Below are 4,845 nucleotides of genomic sequence, written 5' to 3'. Positions count from 1 at the left end.
CTGGTGCGGTTATGAGAATCAAAAACAGAGCCCTTCTGGCCAGCAGTCATACAGTAACCAGGGACAACGGAGCACGCAATCATCAGGAGGTCAAGGTAGAAAAGGACCTTCATATGGCCAATCAGACTATGGTCAGCACGATTCGTATGATCCACAGTCAGGCCACGATCAACATCAAGGCTCATATGATGAGCAGTCAAACTACTATCAGTAACTTAATTCCTATCATCAAAACCAGGAGTCTTATCATTCACAAAGGGAAAATGCCAGCCACCACACCTAAGGTGACCATCGTGATGTGAGTAGGCATGAAGAAGATAAGAGAGGACATGGCGGGTCACAGGGAGGAGGTAGAGGGTGTGGGGATATGACAAGGATGGAAGATGTTCTCGGACAGGATCAAGTGGTGGTGACCACGGTGGCTTCAAAAATTTGGGTGGTCTCAGGGATTATGGACCCAGACCAGATGCTGATTTAGAATCGGATAATTCAGATAAGAAGACAATCTTTGTGCAAGGACTTGGGGAGGGTGTGTCTATAGATCAAGTGGGAGAGTTCTTTAAACGAATAGGAATTATCAAGACAAGTAAGAAGACCAGAGAACCAATGGTAAATCTTTACACAGACACGGACACAGGGAAGCTGAAAGAGCAGCGACAGTGCTATTTGATGACCCTCCTTCAGTTAAGACAACCATTGACTGGTTTGATGGAGAAGAAGTCCATGGCAACAATCCTTAAAGTATCTTTTGCTACTAGAAGACCTGAATTCATGAGAGGAGGTAGAAGTGGAGGTGGACATCAAAACTGTGGATGATATAGAGGCCGTGGAGGTGTTCAAGGGAGAGGTGGAGACCCCAAAGTGGAGACTGGGTCTGCCCTCATCTGTCATGTGGAAACATGAACTTTGCTCAAAGGAATTCCTGCCATCGATGCAATGAACCTAGACCAGAGGACTCTCATCCTTCAAGAAGAGATTTCTGTGGAAGGGGGTACAGCGGAGAGACGAACTACAGGGGGCAGAGGTGGAGACTGAGGTGGCTATGGTGGGGACAGAAGAAGTGGCAGAATGGAGGAGAAGGGATTGTGGCATGGCCATGCTCCCTGAGGGGGTGATTTCTCACTTTACCTCTCTCTGTGCCTCTCTCTGGCTAGCACGCTATGGTGAAAATCTAAAAAAAAAAAAAAAGAAGAAAGAAAGTAAAATGATGGAAAAAGATAAACTATGGAAAAGCAAATCAAAAAACAAATTAATGTACCTTTACTAGTATCAGACAAACTATATTTTAATATAAACAGAAAAAGTTTTTTTGTTTTTTTTGTTTTGGAGAGGTTTTTGCTATAGGGAACATGCACTCGCCAGAAAGACAGAGAGAGACAGAGAGACAGAAAGCGAGAAATCACCCCCTAGGGGATGACCACACCGCAATCCCTTCTCCTCCATTCTCCTCTAGGGATCTTGGGCACGCACGCACACAGGCGTGAGTTTAAGCCACTGAGTCTGGGACTCGAGCCATGGTGGATCACATGGGAGTCCAGTGACGTAGCCATTACTCCAACTGCTGGTCTCTTGAATACACATTTTTATAAAGTTAACTTAATGGATATAGAACATTCCATCTTGGGCCAGCCCTTGGCCTGGTGAGTAAGGGAGCTGGATTTCATATAACTGACCATGGTTCAATTCTCAACCCAGAGACCTGGAAAACACACTGGGTGTGTGTGCATGTATGCCCCAAATCCCAAAAGGATGGAGAAATGGAAGAGAAGAGAAATGGAAGAGAAGAGATGACCATGCCAGGGTTGGGGGGCTGCTTTCTCCCTTTGTCTCTTTCTCTGTCTTTCTCTCTAGAGACCACACACTCCCTCTGGCAAGTTAATAGAAAAGGGAAAAAGAGACTAGGACTTTTTGCAGGGCTGTTCTAGAATCCCCACTGTATCAGATTCCCATGAATCCCTCTGTTTGGACTGTGTGACACGGCATTTGTTTCCCTCCTCAACTCTTGAAACCTGGGTGATTCGTTGTTTATTCTCATGCTGTTACTATGGAGAAGGGCGGGGGAGAATAGTACCTTTTGACTCTCGGTTAACGAAAACAAGTCTCCCTTCATGCTGAGTCTGCTAAGAATCTCACGATCAGCCTGTTTGGGAGCAATGCCCCCGTCCATAAGGAGCCCGTTGTTTTCACCTTGCCTGTGGGCATTCGGGTGGTTATCTCACCTGATGGTTTTGAGCATTTTCCTGTTTTGATGACACTTTTCATATTCTTCCTTTACTCTAATGTCAGCTCAACCGCAGTATGCTAATGTGGTCATCCTGTATTCTGCTGTGTGTAGTCCTGGGGTCCCTAAGCAATGATAACAACAATAGTCAAAGGAGAAAAGAAACTGTCATGCTTTAACTAGCTATTTCTATCGCCGGGGGTCAGGGCACCACCCAGAGTACTATGTCAGAAATTCCAACTTGAGGATTAGGACCACGTTGGCAAAATACCCTGTGAGCTTTGAGGACAGAAGAGAAAGTGGATGGGACAGAGCGTAAACTCTCACCTGGCCTTCAAGAGCTGGGCTTCCATGGGGCTGGCGGGTGGCATGGTGGTTAAGGATGCTGGACTCCCTCCCATATGACTGACCGAAGTTTGAGTCCCGGACCTGGTGGCTTGCTTTCTCACTTTCACTCTCCCTCTCTCTCTCTCTTGTTCTGGCCCTCTCTGGTCAAAATGAAAATAAACAAATAAATAAATAAAGTTAAATAAAATAATTATTTTTTAAATATTTATTTATTTATTATTTTCTTCATGAGTTTTGCCAGAGAAAGACAGAGAGAGAGAGAGACGGAGAGTGACAAAGCAAGCAGCCAGGTCTCAGACTCAAACTGCTGTCAGTCATGTAAGAATTCCAGCAGATTAACCACCACAGCACCTGCTGGCCCCAATAAAATAATTCTTTAAAGAAAAAAAAGAGCTAGACTTCCTGACGTTTATCAGCGCAGGGGCTGTTCATTCCTTCTCGGTTACATCCCTTTCTCTAGGGCGCTTTGCTCATGGTGTTGTAGTTACTTGTGTCCCACTGGCTGAGGGAGCCTTCATGACAAGGACCAGGGGAGTCTCATACTTATGGCACCCAGGACAGCACATTCAGCCCATAGAAGTCCCCCATCAGTGCTGCCTTGATGAGTGAATCTTTCTGATGACCACTTTCACAAATTGGGGGTGTTGCCAGCATTCCTCAGGCATGTCGTACACAGGTATCAGTTGAGGAGCTGCTTCTCTGTAAAAATCTAGATAAGAGGGCTGGCCTGTGGCATGGTGGTTGAGTTGCTGGACTCCCACATGAACCACGATTCAAGTCTTGGACCTGGTGGCTTGCTTTCTCACTCTTTCTCTCTCTCTTGTGAGCACACATTTCCCACAGAAAATTTAAATAATAATAATAGCCAAAATTAATTAAATAATTTTTTAAAATCTAGATTAAGATTTACCTTTAGCTGGGCCGGCAGGTGGCTTGGTGGTTAAGGGTGCTGGACTCCCACATGGCCGACTGTGGTTTGAGTCTCAGACCTGGCGGCTTGCTTTCTCTCTCTCTCATTCTATCCCTCTCTGGTTAAACTGAAATAAATATATAAATAAATAAAGTTAAATTAAAAAAATAATTTTAAAAAATGTGTTTAAAAGAAAGATTCATCCTTAGACTCTTCCCTAGATTTCTTCTTTTTCTTTTTTTTCTTTTTTTTTTTTTTGCAGAGGTTTTTGCCATAGGGCACGTGCGCTCACCAGACAGACAGAGAGAGACAGAGAGACAGAAAGCGAGAAATCACCCTCCAGGGGGGATGGACACACTGCAATCCCTTCTCCTCCGTTCTCCTCTTGGGATCTTGGGCATGCATGCACATGCGCCCGGCGTGAGTTTTAAGCCACCGGGTCCGGGACACAAACCGCGGTCAACTACATGGGAGTCCAGGGACATAGCCATTATGCTAACTGCTGGTCCCTTCCCTAGATTTCTGAGAAGCCCTGGAGACCTCACTTTCTCCTGGTTCCCTCCAGCTAGGCATTCTTGCCCTGCTCCCACTGAACTAGCTTAGTTCCTGAGCAGCCTCACCAGCCTACACACTCTTCTGCAGTATCTTGACTCAAATGTGGAACAGAGTCCTCGAGATCCGCAAAAATCGCACCCACATCGAGCCTTTTTAATCTGTAGAAACTTCACGGAAGCTTCGAAGAGATGGAGGAGGCAGGGCAGTCCACATCACAATGGCAAAAGTTCAACAGCATTGAACATGAAATAGCTTCGTTTTTACAAGACCGTCTACCAGGGATAGCTAGCCCCATGGCACAGTGGTTAAGTGCTGTGCATTAGGTGCCGGATCCCTCATGGGCAACCAGTTCAAATCCTGGCCCTCACAGCTTGAAAAACACTGGCGCATGTGCATGCATTCCCCAAATCCTGGCAGAAGGGAGAAATGTGGGAAAAAGGGTTGTGGCATGACCATACCCCCCTGGAAGGTGTTTCTTTCCTCTCTCTTGTGATGCTCCCACCCCAGGCAATACTTTTTTAAAATTATTTTATTGGAGAACCAGCAGGTGCCATGGGGGTTAAGGTGCTGGACACTCCCACATGGCCAACCATGGTTCGAGTCCCGGACCTGATGGCTTGCTTTCTCACTTTCCCTCTCTCTCACTCTGTCCTACTCTAGTCAAATAAAAATAAAGTTAAGTAAAATATATTTTTAAAAACGAATAATAATAAAGAAAAAAAGCTAGTGAAAACAGTGCAGAGTTTCCATATACCCCGTATCCAATCCCCCCACCTTTTTTTTTTTTTTTTTTTTTTCCCCTAAGACAAAA

The 4,845-nt window shown here is 45.3% G+C and overlaps 1 pseudogene; it reads left to right on the top strand.

Annotated features, from left to right (window-relative positions):
• The window catches only part of LOC102475835 (TATA-binding protein-associated factor 2N pseudogene), a 10,594-nt pseudogene that overhangs the window by 1,570 nt on the left and 4,179 nt on the right, over window positions 1–4,845 (top strand).

This window comes from Tupaia chinensis, unplaced genomic scaffold (assembly GCF_000334495.1).
Source record: "Tupaia chinensis unplaced genomic scaffold, TupChi_1.0 Scaffold150166_1, whole genome shotgun sequence".
NCBI classification, from domain to species: domain Eukaryota; kingdom Metazoa; phylum Chordata; class Mammalia; order Scandentia; family Tupaiidae; genus Tupaia; species Tupaia belangeri.
This window is presented reverse-complemented; position numbering and strand designations above follow the sequence as displayed.